Source organism: Hyperolius riggenbachi, chromosome 11 (assembly GCF_040937935.1).
Source record: "Hyperolius riggenbachi isolate aHypRig1 chromosome 11, aHypRig1.pri, whole genome shotgun sequence".
NCBI classification, from domain to species: domain Eukaryota; kingdom Metazoa; phylum Chordata; class Amphibia; order Anura; family Hyperoliidae; genus Hyperolius; species Hyperolius riggenbachi.
Genome location: NC_090656.1, coordinates 1,772,477 through 1,791,943, shown reverse-complemented (window position 1 = coordinate 1,791,943; position 19,467 = coordinate 1,772,477). Strand labels below are relative to the sequence as shown.

General features: G+C 49.2%; 1 protein-coding gene across 2 annotated transcripts in view; it reads right to left on the bottom strand.

Annotated features, from left to right (window-relative positions):
• Nucleotides 1-18,659, bottom strand: part of HYDIN (HYDIN axonemal central pair apparatus protein) — a 606,889-nt gene extending 588,230 nt beyond the window's left edge. The window contains exons 1-2 of one of the 2 annotated variants that reach the window (XM_068260328.1): nt 18,530-18,659; nt 8,956-9,051 (exon numbers count right to left, since the gene is read on the bottom strand). The gene's annotated coding sequence lies outside the window, so the exon portion shown is untranslated. The remainder of the gene's footprint in view (nt 1-8,955; nt 9,052-18,529) is intronic. The other variant, XM_068260329.1, reaches the window with a different exon arrangement.
• Between the last annotated feature and the right edge of the window lie 808 nt (nt 18,660-19,467).

The window sequence follows — 19,467 nt, the reverse complement described above, 5'->3', positions numbered from 1 at the left end:
CATGTGATATGTACAGGTTATCCTCAGCAGTGTGGTGGTGTGGAGCCCCTTACTGCTCTGTAATGTGATTGGGGTCCCCTGTAGTGTAATGGCATGTGATATGTACAGGTTATCCTCAGCAGTGTGGTGGTGCGATGCCCCTTACTGCTCTGTAATGTGATTAGGCTCCCCTGTAGTGTAATGGCATGTGATATGTACAGGTTATCCTCAGCAGTGTGGTGGTGCGGAGCCCCTTACTGCTCTGTAATGTGATTGGGGTCCCCTGTAGTGTAATGGCATGTGATATGTACAAGTTATCCTCAGCAGTGTGGTGGTGTGGAGCCCCTTACTGCTCTGTAATGTGATTAGGGTCCACTGTAGTGTAATGGCATGTGATATGTACAGGTTATCCTCAGCAGTGTGGTGGTGTGCAGCCCCTTACTGCTCTGTAATGTGATTAGGGTCCCCTGTAGTGTAATGGCATGTGATATGTACAGGTTATCCTCAGCAGTGTGGTGGTGGTGCGATGCCCCTTACTGCTCTGTAATGTGATTAGGCTCCCCTGTAGTGTAATGGCATGTGATATGTACAGGTTATCCTCAGCAGTGTGGTGGTGCGATGCCCCTTACTGCTCTGTAATGTGATTAGGCTCCCCTGTAGTGTAATGGCATGTGATATGTACAGGTTATCCTCAGCAGTGTGGTGGTGGTGCAATGCCCCTTACTGCTCTGTAATGTGATTAGGGTCCCCTGTAGTGTAATGGCATGTGATATGTACAGGTTATCCTCAGCAGTGTGGTGGTGTGCAGCCCCTTACTGCTCTGTAATGTGATTAGGGTCCCCTGTAGTGTAATGGCATGTGATATGTACAGGTTATCCTCAGCAGTGTGGTGGTGTGGAGCCCCTTACTGCTCTGTAATGTGATTAGGCTCCCCTGTAGTGTAATGGCATGTGATATGTACAGGTTATCCTCAGCAGTGTGGTGGTGTGGAGCCCCTTACTGCTCTGTAATGTGATTGGGGTCCCCTGTAGTGTAATGGCATGTGATATGTACAGGTTATCCTCAGCAGTGTGGTGGTGTGGAGCCCCTTACTGCTCTGTAATGTGATTGGGGTCCCCTGTAGTGTAATGGCATGTGATATGTACAGGTTATCCTCAGCAGTGTGGTGGTGTGGAGCCCCTTACTGCTCTGTAATGTGATTGGGGTCCCCTGTAGTGTAATGGCATGTGATATGTACAGGTTATCCTCAGCAGTGTGGTGGTGTGGAGCCCTTTACTGCTCTGTAATGTGATTGGGATCCCCTGTAGTGTAATGGCATGTGATATGTTCATGTTATCCTCAGCAGTGTGGTGGTGTGGAGCCCCTTACTGCTCTGTAATGTGATTAGGCTCCCCTGTAGTGTAATGGCATGTGATATGTACAGGTTATCCTCAGCAGTGTGGTGGTGTGGAGCCCCTTACTGCTCTGTAATGTGATTAGGATCCCCTGTAGTGTAATAGCATGTGATATGTACAGGTTATCCTCAGCAGTGTGGTGGTGTGCAGCCCCTTACTGCTCTGTAATGTGATTGGGGTCCCCTGTAGTGTAATAGCATGTGATATGTACAGGTTATCCTCAGCAGTGTGGTGGGGTGGAGCCCCTTACTGCTCTGTAATGTGATTGGTGTCCCCTGTAGTGTAATGGCATGTGATATGTACAGGTTATCCTCAGCAGAAGTCCTATCCCTCCCCCAATTCCCAGCACTGCACAACCCAGCAGGAGGTAGGAGAGGCTTCTGCCGCAGTGGGAAGAATAACAGGACTGTAAGCCGGTCGGAGCCGCGCTCCATGCATAGTTTAATAAGTAAATGCTCCGTGACCTACATGTGCCATTTCCATCCACATAATTCACATAATAACACAAGGAGGTCGGATTAATTCCTAACCGCGCAGCCCCCATATACATGGCTAAGCGCTCATCCTCAGCCGCTCAGGACTCTATAGAGGACTCAGGACAGCCAGCCGCAAGCACAGCTGGATTATACACGGAGAGCAGAGTAACACTTTATACACACAGGTGTGTCTCCCAGCATTCTATCCATCTCACTGTCCTGCACCCCCACTGCTGCCCCAGGCGTGTCTCCCAGCATTCTATCCATCTCACTGTCCTGCTCCTCTAGGGCTGCCCCAGGTGTGTCTTCCAGCATTCTATCCATCTCACTGTCCTGCACCCCCACTGCTGCCCCAGGTGTGTCTCCTAGCATTCTATCCATCTCACTGTCCTGCTCCTCCAGGGCTGCCCCAGGTGTGTCTCCCAGCATTCTATCCATCTCACTGTCCTGCACCCCCACTGCTGCCCCAGGCGTGTCTCCCAGCATTCTATCCATCTCACTGTCCTGCACCTCCAGGGCTGCCCCAGGTGTGTCTCCCAGCATTCTATCCATCTCACTGTCCTGCACCCCCACTGCTGCCCCAGGTGTGTCTCCCAGCATTCTATCCATCTCACTGTCCTGCTCCTCCAGGGCTGTCCCAGGTGTGTCTCCCAGCATTCTATCCATCTCTCTGTCCTGCTCCTCCAGGGCTGCCCCGGGTGTGTCTCCCAGCATTCTATCCATCTCACTGTCCTGCACCCCCACTGCTGCCCCAGGTGTGTCTCCCAGCATTCTATCCATCTCTCTGTCCTGCACCTCCAGGGCTGCCCCAGGTGTGTCTCCCAGCATTCTATCCATCTCTCTGTCCTGCTCCTCCAGGGCTGCCCCAGGTGTGTCTCCCAGCATTCTATCCATCTCACTGTCCTGCACCTCCAGGGCTGCCCCAGGTGTGTCTCCCAGCATTCTATCCATCTCTCTGTCCTGCACCCCCACTGCTGCCCCAGGTGTGTCTCCCAGCATTCTATGCATCTCACTGTCCTGCTCCTCCAGGGCTGCCCCAGGTGTGTCTCCCAGCATTCTATCCATCTCACTGTCCTGCACCTCCAGGGCTGCCCCAGGTGTGTCTCCCAGCATTCTATCCATCTCACTGTCCTGCACCTCCAGGGCTGCCCCAGGTGTGTCTCCCAGCATTCTAATAAAGAAATGATCCCGGCAGAACTCGACCCTTTAAAGTGCATATCAGTGATTTATTGCATCATAGTAGCAGCTGTATAACAGCAATGCAACAGCATGACGTTTCGGGCAAAAGCCCTTTATCAAATGCTGAAGCTTACATACTTTTCACAAGCTTATATAGACATTCAAATAACACACACCCCTCTTGGGGGTGGGCACACTACTTAAAGTTACAAGTCCCTTACTAGGGTAAAAAGAGGAAAGCGCAGCAACATATTGGAGAGGATTACAAAAAACATCTGAGGCTGAAATCCTCATTTAACCCCCCTGGTGTCTGAGTCCCCAACCTGTCCATCCAGCAAGCCTCCCGTCTTAAAAGGGCATTCCTCTGATCGATCCCTTCTCGATTCTGCACCACCTCTAATACCTGCCATCTTAACTGTGTTACTCTGTGGCGTAACTCTATAAAATGGCGCGCCAATGGGGATTCTTTTTTCGTCTGTAAATCTCCTTCTTTCCCCTTAGGGGGGTTCTGTATGGTACTTTTATGCTCATTGAGCCTTGTTTTTATGTCTCGTGTGGTCTGGCCCACATAGGCCAATCCACATGGGCATTTAATAAGATAAACTACCCCCTTGGTGTCACATGTGGCAAAGTGTTTGAGTGGAATAGACATCCTTGAGCTGGGATGGCGTACTTCAGGGCCTTTAATAATGCTGTTACAGTGTTGGCATCCAAGACAGGGGTATGTCCCTATTTTTCCTGGGCCTAAAAATCTTTGTTTTTTGCCGTCAGTGCGGCCTATATCTGCTCGCACTAGATAATCCTTTATTGATTTGCCACGTCTATATACAAATCTCGGTGGGCTTTTGCAGACATGGACAAGCTGGGGATCACTCTCTATAACTGGCCAAAACTTATGGACTGCATCCCGGAGGAATCTGGATCCACTCCCATAGGTGGTAATAAAATTTATTTCTCTTGACTCTGTATTTGTATCAGCCTTATACTCTCTCAATGACTTCCTATCGAGTTCTAGCACCTCTGCTGTGATTTCTTTACATCTCTTCTCACTATAGCCTCTAGTGATGAAGTCTTGAGTGAGCAGTTGTGCCTGCTCCAAGGAACATTAGATGGAGAACTTGGTTCGGTCTCCACAGACCAAGGAAGGATAAAGAAATAATAGAAATACAGAGAGAGGAAGCAGAGATTCCTAAGAGATTGAGACCTAAGAGTAAACAAGATCCCCCATTTTCTAGCAATGCACTTGAATTGTTTGAGAAGCTGGTGTTGAAAGAGACTAAACGCTGCATTGAGAAAAATAAAAGGAGGCAGTATAACTTAACTAGAGATGAATATAGTGCACTAATGGCTCTTAAAGGGGACACATCCATAATAATTAAAAAAGCGGATAAAGGTGGGGCCACCATGGTACAGGATCGCAAGGATTATGAATTAGAGGCTAAACATCAATTAGCAAATGAACAGATGTACAGAAAATTGTCTAATGATCCTACTCATGTGTTTAAAAAAGATCTGGATGTGATATTGGATGATGCAGCAAGCACGGGGATTATTGGGAAAGAGCTGTTAGCTGTTCTCAAGAAAGACAAACCAAGGGTACCAGTGTTTTACACGCTGCCAAAAATTCACAAAGACCTAAGGCATCCGCCAGGGAGACCCATTGTATCCGCGGTGGACTCCTTGGCGGAGCCTCTGGGGATATACATTGATTCATGGCTGCAGCCTATTGTTAAAGAGAACGACATTTGTTTGAAAGATACCACCCATTTTTTAAATAGATTGGAGAGTATAAACATGGAAGGGGTTAACTTTCTTGTATCCATGGATGTTGTCAATCTGTATAACAATATTGTACACGTAGAAGCTTTACAGTCAGTTCAAGAAAGGTTGAGAGGAGACGAAAGGGTCAAAAATGAGATGCTTATCTTTATTATGTCAACATTAGAATTTTGTCTTACTCACTCTTATTTTAGATTTGGAGATTCATATTATCTGCAGACCCAGGGTGTGCCCATGGGGGCGCCTTATGCCCCTTCAGTAGCTAATATTGTGATGTCTGATTTTGAGAATGCCCAATTTTTGGGAGGTGATGCCCCTGGGCACATCCTGGGATACTGTAGATTTATAGATGATTTGTTTTTTTGTTGGAGGGGGAGTGAGGAGGAGTTGTGCCAGTTCTTTCAGCACCTCAATCAGAGGCATCCTACACTTAAATTTAAGATGGAATATGATGCACATAGGTTGCATTTTTTGGATGTGGAGATCATGAAGAGGGAGAACGAGGTGATAACCAATTTGTATAGAAAGAAGACTGACAAAAATTCTTTCCTGGCGGCAGAGAGTTGCCACCCTCGTCCTCTCATTCAGGGTCTCCCTAAAAGTCAATTTATTAGGGCAAGGAGGATCACCTCCACCGATGAATTATATCTGGAGCAGGCACAACTGCTCACTCAAGACTTCATCACTAGAGGCTATAGTGAGAAGAGATGTAAAGAAATCACAGCAGAGGTGCTAGAACTCGATAGGAAGTCATTGAGAGAGTATAAGGCTGATACAAATACAGAGTCAAGAGAAATAAATTTTATTACCACCTATGGGAGTGGATCCAGATTCCTCCGGGATGCAGTCCATAAGTTTTGGCCAGTTATAGAGAGTGATCCCCAGCTTGTCCATGTCTGCAAAAGCCCACCGAGATTTGTATATAGACGTGGCAAATCAATAAAGGATTATCTAGTGCGAGCAGATATAGGCCGCACTGACGGCAAAAAACAAAGATTTTTAGGCCCAGGAAAAATAGGGACATACCCCTGTCTTGGATGCCAACACTGTAACAGCATTATTAAAGGCCCTGAAGTACGCCATCCCAGCTCAGGGATGTCTATTCCACTCAAACACTTTGCCACATGTGACACCAAGGGGGTAGTTTATCTTATTAAATGCCCATGTGGATTGGCCTATGTGGGCCAGACCACACGAGACATAAAAACAAGGCTCAATGAGCATAAAAGTACCATACAGAACCCCCCTAAGGGGAAAGAAGGAGATTTACAGACGAAAAAAGAATCCCCATTGGCGCGCCATTTTATAGAGTTACGCCACAGAGTAACACAGTTAAGATGGCAGGTATTAGAGGTGGTGCAGAATCGAGAAGGGATCGATCAGAGGAATGCCCTTTTAAGACGGGAGGCTTGCTGGATGGACAGGTTGGGGACTCAGACACCAGGGGGGTTAAATGAGGATTTCAGCCTCAGATGTTTTTTGTAATCCTCTCCAATATGTTGCTGCGCTTTCCTCTTTTTACCCTAGTAAGGGACTTGTAACTTTAAGTAGTGTGCCCACCCCCAAGAGGGGTGTGTGTTATTTGAATGTCTATATAAGCTTGTGAAAAGTATGTGAGCTTCAGCATTTGATAAAGGGCTTTTGCCCGAAACGTCATGCTGTTGCATTGCTGTTATACAGCTGCTACTATGATGCAATAAATCACTGATATGCACTTTAAAGGGTCGAGTTCTGCCGGGATCATTTCTTTATTGGATCATTCAGCTGAGGAGTGATGGACCTCTAACCTGGATAGGACTCCCCAAAATATATACCAGTAAATCCAGAGGCGGGCAGATATTACACAGATCTCCCAGCATTCTATCCATCTCTCTGTCCTGCACCTCCAGGGCTGCCCCAGGTGTGTCTCCCAGCATTCTATCCATCTCTCTGTCCTGCACCCCCACTGCTGCCCCAGGTGTGTCTCCCAGCATTCTATCCATCTCTCTGTCCTGCTCCTCCAGGGCTGCCCCAGGTGTGTCTCCCAGCATTCTATCCATCTCACTGTCCTGCACCTCCAGGGCTGCCCCAGGTGTGTCTCCCAGCATTCTATCCATCTCACTGTCCTGCACCCCCATTGCTGCCCCAGGTGTGTCTCCCAGCATTCTATCAATCTCACTGTCCTGCACCCCCACTGCTGCCCCAGGTGTGTCTCCCAGCATTCTATCCATCTCTCTGTCCTGCACCTCCAGGGCTGCCCCAGGTGTGTCTCCCAGCATTCTATCCATCTCTCTGTCCTGCTCCTCCAGGGCTGCCCCAGGTGTGTCTCCCAGCATTCTATCCATCTCACTGTCCTGCACCCCCACTGCTGCCCCAGGTGTGTCTCCCAGCATTCTATCCATCTCACTGTCCTGCTCCTCCAGGGCTGCCCCAGGTGTGTCTCCCAGCATTCTATCCATCTCAGTGTCCTGCTCCTCCAGGGCTGCCCCAGGTGTGTCTCCCAGCATTCTATCCATCTCTCTGTCCTGCACCTCCAGGGCTGCCCCAGGTGTGTCTCCCAGCATTCTATCCATCTCTCTGTCCTGCTCCTCCAGGGCTGCCCCAGGTGTGTCTCCCAGCATTCTATCCATCTCACTGTCCTGCACCTCCACTGCTGCCCCAGGTGTGTCTCCCAGCATTCTATTTATCTCACTGTCCTGCACCCCCACTGCTGCCCCAGGTGTGTCTCCCAGCATTCTATCCATCTCACTGTCCTGCTCCTCCAGGGCTGCCCCAGGTGTGTCTCCCAGCATTCTATCCATCTCTCTGTCCTGCACCTCCAGGGCTGCCCCAGGTGTGTCTCCCAGCATTCTATTCATCTCACTGTCCTGCTCCTCCAGGGCTGCCCCAGGTGTGTCTCCCAGCATTCTATCCATCTCACTGTCCTGCACCTCCAGGGCTGCCCCAGGTGTGTCTCCCAGCATTCTATCCATCTCTCTGTCCTGCACCCCCACTGCTGCCCCAGGTGTGTCTCCCAGCATTCTATCCATCTCACTGTCCTGCTCCTCCAGGGCTGCCCCAGGTGTGTCTCCCAGCATTCTATCCATCTCTCTGTCCTGCTCCTCCAGGGCTGCCCCAGGTGTGTCTCCCAGCATTCTATCCATCTCTCTGTCCTGCTCCTCCAGGGCTGCCCCAGGTGTGTCTCCCAGCATTCTATCCATCTCACTGTCCTGCTCCTCCAGGGCTGCCCCAGGTGTGTCTCCCAGCATTCTATCCATCTCTCTGTCCTGCTCCTCCAGGGCTGCCCCAGGTGTGTCTCCCAGCATTCTATCCATCTCACTGTCCTGCTCCTCCAGGGCTGCCCCAGGTGTGTCTCCCAGCATTCTATCCATCTCACTGTCCTGCTCCTCCAGGGCTGCCCCAGGTGTGTCTCCCAGCATTCTATCCATCTCTCTGTCCTGCTCCTCCAGGGCTGCCCCAGGTGTGTCTCCCAGCATTCTATCCATCTCTCTGTCCTGCTCCTCCAGGGCTGCCCCAGGTGTGTCTCCCAGCATTCTATCCATCTCACTGTCCTGCTCCTCCAGGGCTGCCCCAGGTGTGTCTCCCAGCATTCTATCCATCTCTCTGTCCTGCTCCTCCAGGGCTGCCCCAGGTGTGTCTCCCAGCATTCTATCCATCTCAGGGCTGCCCCAGGTATATGGCATTTCACCAATACGGTGCTCAGGAATATTTTCCACATAGGACAGGAAAGGGTTAATACGACAGGGGACAGGGAACAGGAGGAACCCCGGCACAATGTGCAGTTAAATGATAGCCAGCAGCGGGTAATCTAACCCACTGTGGCTGGATGGTGTACTGGTTAGGGGCTCTGCCTCTGACACAGGAGACCTGGGTTCAAATCTCAGCTCTGCCTGTTCAGTAAGCCAGCACCTATTCAGTAGGAGAACTTGGGCAAGATTCCCTAACACTGCTACTGCCTATAGAGGGCCCCCTAGGGGCTGCAGCTTTGGCACTTTGAGTCCGCCAGGAGAAAAGCTCGATATGAATGTTCTGTGTCTGTGTCATTGTGAGCTTGATTTACACATGTTCCTCAGTTCTGAGGTGTTGTAAGCATAGTGGGAGAAATGAGGCACCTAAGAGTATAATAAGACTATGTTACAAACAAAATAAGAAAAAGTGAGTTGGCTTACCTCAATGAAGACAAATCCACGTACAAAATGGATTCTAATATGCACTGGCAATGTGTTTCGTGGGTCTATTCCCCTTCCTCAGGCCGAATAAAGTGCCTAGAATAAGAGAACACAAGGCGCTCAAATACTTATAACACACATACATAAATATGCTTACAATATATCTCATAAAAGAGGTTACTAGTAATAATTCAATCTGTGCACCAGAGGCACTTTATTTGGCCTGAGGAAGTGACCATAAACCCACGAAACACATTGCCAGTGCATATTAAATTCATTTATTACATTAATTTGTCTTCATTGAGGTAAGCCACCTTGCTTTTTCTTATTTTATTTGTTTTTAACATAGTTTTATTATACTCTTGAGAGCCTCTTTTCCCCTATTGTGCTCCTCCCTCTCCTTTGAGGGGGTGTACCTCTGACCCCCATGGCTCTGCCACACCCAGGACCATTTGGTGATTTATGTAGCAAGAGAACGACCATACCCAGCCTGTCTGGACAGGTGAGTGGAGTCGGGTTTATCCATCTCCACCTGCCCGTACTGGTTGGCTGCCGCTGCTGCAACCTCCCTTTGTTGTGAGTACCACCGTTTCTTTGTTTACCAATGACCTATTATTGTGACATACTGCATCACTGGGGCTCTCATTGCCTTTTTTCCCATGTAGGGTGTCTGATCACCCTTCACTCTAGCACTTTAACCACTTCACCTCGAAGGGTTTTTCCCCTTAAAAAAAACCAGCAATTTTCACCAGTCAGCGCTCCTTCCATTAATTTGCCCAGGGCTGTGGAGTCGGAGTCGTGGAGTCGGGCAATTTTGGGTGCCTGGAGTCGGAGTCGGGAAAAAATGCACCGACTCCAACTCCTAATGAATTTGTAACTGTAATTAAAATAGAAAATATGATAAAATGTTCTATTTCTCAGATAATAGTCATTAAAAATAATGTAAATATACAGTATAGATACAGTAATAGCTGTGCTTAGTGCACAAAAATGAAATAAACCAATCAAAATTAGTTACTTGTGCTGCTTCAATAAAGCAGTCCCCGTATTTTTAAGGTCAGATATACATATCTGATTGTGACTGTATATATGATGTGTACACAGGAATCTCTTATATATACTAAATAACATCTATGCTGTAAGAATAAAGCCTGATGTGTAGCTGTGTCACTAATAGAGATGGTCAATGAGATGGAAATAATTCTGCATTGATGCTGATTTATGCAAATGTATGCACTCTCTTTGCTGATGACATCAAATAATGTGATATGTTATTAAAATTTGGTTTGGTGACTACAAATTAAAGGGTAACTGAGACGGATGAAAAGTAAAGTTTTATACATACCTGGGGCTTCCTCCAGCCCCCTTCAGGCTAATCAGTCCCTCGCTGTCCTCCACCACCCGGATCTTCTGCTATGAGTCCTGGTAATTCAGCCAGTCAGCGCTGTCCGGCCGCATGCCGCTCCCACAGCCAGGAACATTCTGCACCTGCGCAATAGTGCTGCGCAGGTGTAGTACGCTCCCGGCGGCGGAGTGTGTGCATGCGCACTACGCCCGACTGGCTCAAGTACCTGGACTCATAGCAGAAGATCCGGGTGGTGGAGGAGGACAACGAGGGACTAATTATCCTGAAGGCGGCTGGAGGAAGCCCCAGGTATGTATAAAACTTTAATTTCATCTGTCTCAGGTTTACTTTGTTACACAGTAGTACTATACTCTACATATGCACTCCCCACAGAGCTGCAGGGAATCCACTGAGAATGCTGTGCACATTGAACACAGAGGTGTTGTCTGTTTACAATCTCCTCATTCCCCTGCAGAGTACCTGCACATCATTCTTACATGTACCCACAGTTACATTGCCTAGGGCCTGATCCATGTTCAGATTGTGCATGAAGAATGTGTAATAGAGGAAGAATCTCCTCATTCCCCTGCAGAGTACCTGCACATCATTCTTACATGTACCCACACTTACATTGCCTAGGGCCTGATAGATGTTCTTTGTTCCGGTTTGTACCTTTTACAAGTACTCTTACCAAGGACTAGTTTTAGTCTAAAGGGAATAATTATAGTAGTCTACATATCCTTCTCACTTCAGTTGTCTTGTAAAATTCCTAAGCGTTGGCAGTTAAGAGACGAATTTCATGTTACATACTTTTAATCAACAAAATTGTAATATGCAAATTAGAGGAGTCGGAGTCGTGGAGTCGGAGTCGGTGGAATCCTAAACTGAGGAGTCGGAGTCGGAGTCGGTGGATTTTTGGACCGACTCCACAGCCCTGAATTTGCCTATAACTTTATTACTACTAATCAAACAATCTATATCTTGTTTTTTTCGCCACCAATTAGGCTTTCTTTGGGGGGTAAATTTTGCTAAGAATTATTTTATTCTAAAAGTGGTTTAACAAGAAAAATAAGAAAAAAACTGAAAAAATGTATTATTTCTCAGTTTTTGGCCATTATAGTTTTAAAATAAAACATGCTACCGTAATTAAAACCCACACATTTTATTTGCGCATTTGTCCCGGTTATTGCAACGTTTAAAATATTTCCCTAGTATAATGTATGGTGCCAATATTTTATTTGGAAATAAAGGTGCATTTTTTCAGTTTTGTGTCCATCCCTAGTTACAAGCCCCATAATCTATGAAAGTGATAGTAATATACCCTCGTGACATACATATTAAAAAAAGTTCAGTCCCTAAGATAACTATTTATGTTTTCTTTTTTTATTTGTAATTTTTTTTTCAAACACATTTTTGGTGTAATTATTGGGGAGTGTGGGAGGTCATGGGGTTAATTTAAAATGTAAAATAAGGTCAAAATAGGGAACTGTGTTTCCATTCATTCATCTAGCGCTGGGGTAGGGAACGTTGGCTCTCCAGCTGTTAGGGAACTACAAGTCCCACAATGCATTGCAGGAGTCTGACAGCCATAGTCATGATTAATAAAGGCAAATGCATGCTGGGATTTGTAGTTTTAGCACAGCTGGAGAGCCAAGGTTCCCTACCGCTGATCTAGCGGCTAACAATCGGCAACGGTAATGAGTGTGTAGCTACGTCCCTGCATGGGACTTATGGCAATTTGCAGGGACGTTGTTACTCGTCCCAAGGGAGAGGAAGTGGTTAAACAAAGGACTCTTTTCAGACATGTGCTTGAACAATTTTTCCTGACAACGGATGGAAGTTATGCTAGGTACACACCATATCATTTTCTCTTAGATTTACCTGCCAGATAGCTTTTTTCCATGTTGTAGGTAAATCTAACAGAAGAATCTAACAGATAATTGTATGGTGTGTACCTAGCATTAGACATGTCATGGGATACTATGTAGAACACATCCCTTCTAGACAAGACACAGAACATTTGTATAGCGCTTTTCTCCTGGTGGACTTAAAAAAACAGAGCTGCAGCCACTAGGGGGCGCTCTATAGGCAGAAGCAGTGTTAGGGAGTCAAGCCCAAGGACTCCTTAGTGAATAGGTGCAGAGCTGACATTTGAAGCCAGGAAGCCCGTGTCAGAGGCAGTTCAGGTGTCCTTTGCAGGGAGTGTTAAGTGAAATGTAATGTGGCCAGTTACTGTCCTAGGAAGTCTTCCAGCCCCCTGAAATCCTCCCAGGTCCCTCACTGTCAGTCCGCGCTGCTCTGTTCCTCCGCTGTCCTCCTCTGTACACTGCGGCCCTGTGCTACATGCAATTTCCAAGATTGTGAGTGGGCACACCATTCCCTTCATGATCGGGTGCTTGGTATTATGGCTGAGGCATGCCAAATGCAAAGTCCAAGATCAATTGTAACCACACGCCTTGATGAAGGGGGACCCTGCGAGGCCCTCGAAACAATTGTCGGTAACATTGTGGATATGATGGCTCAATAAAAGAGTGTTTACTTTGGAAACACGGAGTGCTGATATACTTGATGTTGGCCTGTGCCGCACGCTTCGTCCTTCATGCTCCCGTGGCTGGGAATGCTGTGCATGCGCAGTGTGTAAAGATTGCTATTGCGCATGCACAGAATGCTCCCGGCTATGGGAGTGCGACCGAGGAGGCACCCGGCCACTGGCCAGCGCTGTGTAAGCATTATAGCCAGCGACTGGCTGAGTCATCTGGAGGTGAACAGCAGAGGAACGGAGGAATGACATTCCTGCGCTGATAACGGTATGCTATTGCTGGCAGGAACGCCAAGAAAGATACACGTTGCTTGGGGCACGCAGGCACAGTTGCCGTCAACTTACAAGTCGGCGGTAATGAAACTAGCTGGCGGCAGGAGAACGGAGGATCCTGGAGGATGGGCGCAGGAAAGGAAGGCTGCAAGGCGCTGACAGAAGCCCCGGTTCCTCTTTGAACCATACCAGTTGTCCAGCAGTCCAGTTCATCTCTTTGGCTGCAGTTGTATCTGGATCACACACCTAAAACAAGCATGTAGCTTGCAACTGAAGTCCGACTAGACTAGAAGTCAGACTTCAGTCATAAACATCTGACCTGTCTGTGGCTAAAAGTATTAGAGACAGAGGATCAGCAGGACAGCCAGGCTCTGTCGGTATCCCTGCAAGTGACAGGCTCTCTATGTATCCCTGTAAGTGACAGGCTCTCTGCTAGTGACTAGGCTTGTATAAAACCAAGAGAAGACCGGGAGCCCAATCTGGTGTATATCACTATGATTCGGAGTAAGATCTTTACATACACTCCCCTAGCGCTGGGTAATAAATAGATAGCAGAGTAGGAGGAGGCGCCCAGACAGATTACATAATTCTTGATGTTAGCAATATTTCTCTTAAAATAAATGAATATAAAGAAACTGGTCCTACCTTAATAATTCAGTAGGCCTTGGTACAATAAAGGACATTTATTGAGCACTAAAAATGACAATGCGTTTCACGGTGTAAGCAGCTTCCTCAGGTCAAATACAGAGCCTGAAGTTACACCGTCTCCAGCTGTGGGTGCCTGTCGGTGCGGGGGAGGGGAGACTCTCTAGATATCCCTGTATGGGGGGACAGGCCGTCTCCATGCCTCTGCAGGGGGTGACAGGCTCTATAGGTATAACTCTTATGGGGTGACAGGCTCTCTGGATATCCCTGTATGGGGGACAGGCTCCCTCTGTATCCCTGTAAGTGGCAGGCTCTTTAGGTATCCCCGTTAGGGGTGGACAGGCTCTCTACGTATCCCTGTATTGGGAGATACCCTCACTATGTATCACTGTAAGTGGCAGGCTCTCTAGGTATCCCTGTATGGGGGGACAGGCTCTCTATGTATCCCTGTATGGGGGTGACAGGCTCTCTAGGTATCCTTGTAAGTGGCAGGCTCTCTAGGTATCCCTGTGACAGGTTCTCTAGAGATCCCTGTAAGTGGCAGGCTCTCTTGGTATTCCTGTATAAGGGTGACAGGCTCTCTAGGTATCCCTGTAAGTGGCAGGCTCTCTAAGTATCCCTGTGTGTGTGTGGGGGGGGCAGGCTCTCTAGGTATCCCTGTAACAGGCTCTTTAGGTATCCCTGTAAATGAAAGTCTCTCTAGGTATCCCTGTAAGTGACAGGCTCTCTAGGTATCCCTGTATTGGGGTGACAGGCTCTCTGCGTATCCTTGTGAGAGCCTCTCTAAGTATCCTTGTAAGTGACAGGCTCTCTAGGTATCCCTGTAAGTGACAGGCTCTCTAGGTATCCCTGTATTGGGGTGACAGGCTCTCTGCATATCCTTGTGAGAGCCTCTCTAAGTATCCTTGTAAGTGACAGGCTCTCTAGGTATCCCTGCCTTAGGGTGACAGGCTCTCTATATATCCCTGTATTGGGTGACAGGCTCTCTGGGTATTCCTGTGACAGGCTCTCTAGGTATCCCCGTGAGGGAGTGACAGGCTCTCTAGGTATCCCTATATGAGGCAGGCTGTCTAGGTATCCCTGTGAGGAGGGGGGGAAGCTCTCTAGATATCTCTGTATGGGGGGGGGGGGGGGCAGGCCATCTCCATGCCTCTGCAGGGGGTGACAGGCTCTCTAGGTATCCCTGTAAGTGACAGGCTCTCTAGGTATCCCTGTGAGGGGAGGACAGTCTCTCTATGTATCCTTGTAAGTGGCAGGCTCTCTAGGTATCCCTGTGTTGGGGTGACAGGCTCTCTAGGTGTCCCTGTATTGGGGTGACAGGCTCTCTAGGTATCCCTGTATTGAGGGGAGGGGGTGACAGGCTCTCTAGGTATCCCTGTAAGTGACAGGCTCTCTAGGTATCCCTGTGTTGGGGTGACAGGCTCTTTAGGTATCCCTGTATTGGGGTGACAGGCTCTCTAGGTATCCCTGTATTGTGGGGACAGGCTCTCTAGGTATCCCTGTATTGTGGGGACAGGCTCTCTAGGTATCCCTGTAAGAGGTGACAGGCTCTCTAGGTATCCCTGTATTGTGGGGACAGGCTCTCTAGGTATCCCTGTAAGAGGTGACAGGCTCTCTAGGTATCCCTGTATTGTGGGGACAGGCTCTCTAGGTAGCGTACGAGAGAGAACGGCGCCGGAGACTTGGGCGCAGGATACAGCCGGTATATGGCTGACCCTGCTGCTGCACAAGTCCGGGCCGTGTTAATTACTATTCCCCCTCCAGGCCGACATGGATAGTGGGGGAATGAAATAATTCGGCTTCCAGCAATAGCTGGAAGCCGAATTATTGTTTTAAAAGCAACTTCAGATCCGTCTTCTGACGGCGCTGAAGTTACTCCATGTGCCTGCGATAGCCGTAGTTCCTATTACGGCCTATGGTGGCGCCGGCTGCGCCCAAGTCTCCTGCGCTGCTGCGCCCAAGTCTCCAGCGCTGGATTTACCGTGTTCGCTCTAGGTATCCCTGTAAGAGGTGACAGGCTCTCTAGGTATCCCTGTATTGTGGGGACAGGCTCTCTAGGTATCCCTGTAAGAGATGACAGGCTCTCTAGGTATCCCTGCATTGGGCGGACAGGCTCTCTAGGTATCCCTGTAAGAGGTGACAGGCTCTCTAGGTATCCCTGTATTGTGGGGACAGGCTCTCTAGGTATCCCTGTAAGAGGTGACAGGCTCTCTAGGTATCCCTGTATTGTGGGGACAGGCTCTCTAGGTATCCCTGTAAGAGGTGACAGGCTCTCTAGGTATCCCTGTATTGTGGGGACAGGCTCTCTAGGTATCCCTGTAAGAGGTGACAGGCTCTCTAGGTATCCCTGTATTGTGGGGACAGGCTCTCTAGGTATCCCTGTAAGAGGTGACAGGCTCTCTAGGTATCCCTGTATTGTGGGGACAGGCTCTCTAGGTATCCCTGTAAGAGGTGACAGGCTCTCTAGGTATCCCTGTATTGTGGGGACAGGCTCTCTAGGTATCCCTGTAAGAGGTGACAGGCTGTCTAGGTATCCCTGCATTGGGCGGACAGGCTCTCTAGGTATCCCTCTATTGGGGGAACAGGCTCTCTAGGTAGTTCTAGGTTTGGGTTAGGAGGCGCCCGAGATGATAGGATATATTACGTTTCTAAATTAGTAGCTATATACAGTGATTTTCAGAAATGAATCATGAAAAGAATTGCCCTACCTTATAGGTGTCCCTTTATGGATAGAGGATAGTAGAATGTCAAGATAAAAAAAGGTCAGGTTTATTGGTGCACTGACTAGACAACGCGTTTCATGGCTGCAGCCGCTTCCTCGGGTCAATAAAAGTGCCTGATATTAGGGCAAGCTATGAGTCCGGGGACGCCAAATAACCAATAAACCTGACCTTTTTATCTTGACATTCTACTATCCTTTATCCATAAAGGGACACCCATAAGGTAGGAGAATTCTTTTCATGATTCATTTCTGAAAAGCACCGTATATAGCTACTAATTTATATCCTATCAACCTGGGCGCCTCCTAACCCAATCCTAGAACTACCTAGAGAGCCTGTTCCCCCAATAGAGGGATACCCAGAGAGCCTGTCCGCCCAATGCAGGGATACCTAGAGAGCCTGTCACCTCTTACAGGGATACCCAGAGAGCCTTTCCCCCAATCCTAGAATCAGCTTTATATCCCCGACTCTTGGGGGTGATTTTGGTTGAACTCCTTTTGACCTACAAATCAATATTTCTGGAGCAGCGACCGCCAAGCGTTGAAAGGCCGAGTGGAGACGGTACAAAAAACGAGCGGTTGCCTCTTCCAGCAACCCCATTTTGTGAGTATAAACTCTGCTGTATTTATTCTACACTGATCTGAACTATTAACGATATTGCACCAGATTGGGCACCTGGATCTCTTTTGTGCTTTTTTTCTTCTCACAACCACATAGGTTCTCTAAGTATCCCTGTGAGGGGTGACAGGCTCTCTAAGTATCCTTGTGAGGGGTGACAGGCTCTCTAAGTATCCCTGTATTGGGGGGGCAGGCTCTCTAGGTATCCCTGTATTGGGGGGACAGGCTCTCTAGGTATCCCTGTATTGGGGGGGACAGGCTCTCTAGGTATCCCTGTATTGGGGGGGACAGGCTCTCTAGGTATCCCTGTATTGGGGGGACAGGCTCTCTAGGTATCCCTGTATTGGAGGGAAAGGCTCTCTAGGTATCCCTGTTAGGGGGGGGAGGGGTTGACAGGCTCTCTAGGTATCCCTGTGTTTGGGGGACAGGCTCTCTAGGTATCCCTGTATTGGGGGACAGGCTCTCTAGGTATCCCTGTATTGGGGAGGCAGGCTCTCTAGGTATCCCTGTATTGGGGGGGAGGGGGAGACAGGCTCTCTAGGTATCCCTGTATTGGGGGACAGGCTCTCTAGGTATCCCTGTATTGGGGGACAGGCTCTCTAGGTATCCCTGTATTGGGGGACAGGCTCTCTAGGTATCCCTGTATTGGGGGGGGCAGGCTCTCTAGGTATCCCTGTATTGGGGGGGGCAGGCTCTCTAGGTATCCCTGTATTGGGGGGGACAGGCTCTCTAGGTATCCCTGTATTGGGGGGGACAGGCTCTCTAGGTATCCCTGTATTGGTGGACAGGCTCTCTAGGTATCCCTGTATTGGGGGACAGGCTCTCTAGGTATCCCTGTATTGGGGGACAGGCTCTCTAGGTATCCCTGTATTGGGGGACAGGCTCTCTAGGTATCCCTGTATTGGTGGACAGGCTCTCTAGGTATCCCTGTATTGGGGGGACAGGCTCTCTAGGTATCCTTGTATTGGGGGGGACAGGCTCTCTAGGTATCCCTGTATTGGGGAGACAGGCTCTCTAGCTATCCCTGTATTGGGGGGACAGGCTCTGTAGGTATCCCTGTATTGGGGGGACAGGCTCTGTAGGTATCCCTGTATTGGGGGGACAGGCTCTACAGGTATCCCTGTATTGGGGGTGACAGGCTCTCTAGGTATCCCTGTGAGGAGGGGGGACAGGCTCTCTAGGTATCCCTGTATTGGGGAGACAGGCTCTCTATATATCCCTGTATTGGGGGACAGGCTCTCTAGCTATCCCTGTATTGGGGGGACAGGCTCTCTAGGTATCCCTGTATTGGGGGACAGGCTCTCTAGGTATCCCTGTATTGGGGGACAGGCTCTCTAGGTATCCCTGTGAGGAGGGGGGACAGGCTCTGTAGGTATCCCTGTATTGGTGGACAGGCTCTCTAGGTATCCCAGGAAGGATTCCCCCGGTACTCACTTCTCCTCGGTGTCGCTCAGGCTGAGAGAGTCTTTTGGTCTCCATGACAACCTGCCGCCACCTCGTAACACTCTGCCTCCTCATTGGCTGTCGGACAGTCGGAGCTTCCCCGTCTCCATAGACACCAACCTGCTGGCTTCCGGGCTGCGCTCCTCCTCCCGAGTCCCGCTGCTGCCCCAGACATGTTTCCCTCGCACTGCGCATGCTCCTCCCGCCGCCTCAGACATATGTCCCCTCGCACTGCGCATGCGCGGCCTCCTGCGCTGTCTCTACTCTAGCTGTGCTGGGGCTGGCGGGCTTCTGTGCTTCGAGGCGGGGCCTCCCACTGATGATGACTAATGAGGGGTCCCAGGCTGGAGTGTCCCCCCGGGAGATCAGAGTGTACACGTCCTATGCACCGTGCACATGGGAGAGGAGGCAGCAGGGGACATACATAGCGGCATTACTGCTGCACCGGCTCCCCAATAGGGCTCCCTGGGGGGGGGGGGCTCCGTCCTGCTGCAGAGCAGCCCCAGTGATTTGCACTCACCTTAGGGCGATGCGCTCCCCTCTGTGTCCTTCCAACCCCCATACATCACTGCCCAATAAAGGAGTAGGATGGGATGGGGCCCTATAATAGGCAGATAGCAGAGTCCCCCCCACCCCTGAGGATCCCCTGGCTCTTTCTGTAAGATTAGGTGGGAGCTGCCCCACCAGTCCCCTAGATCAGTGTTTCTCAACATTGTATTGGTATGTACCCCCCTATAAGACCCTGCAATCACCAAGTACCCCCTGGCATAGCAAACATATCACAAGTACCCCTTGACAAATATGTATTTAATCAGTGGCGTAGCTAAAGAGCTGTGGGCCCCGATGCAAGTTTTACATGGGGCCCCCCCAAGCACTCTATACATAACAATTGATACGGCGCACCAAAACCTGCCAAGGACAACCCCAGT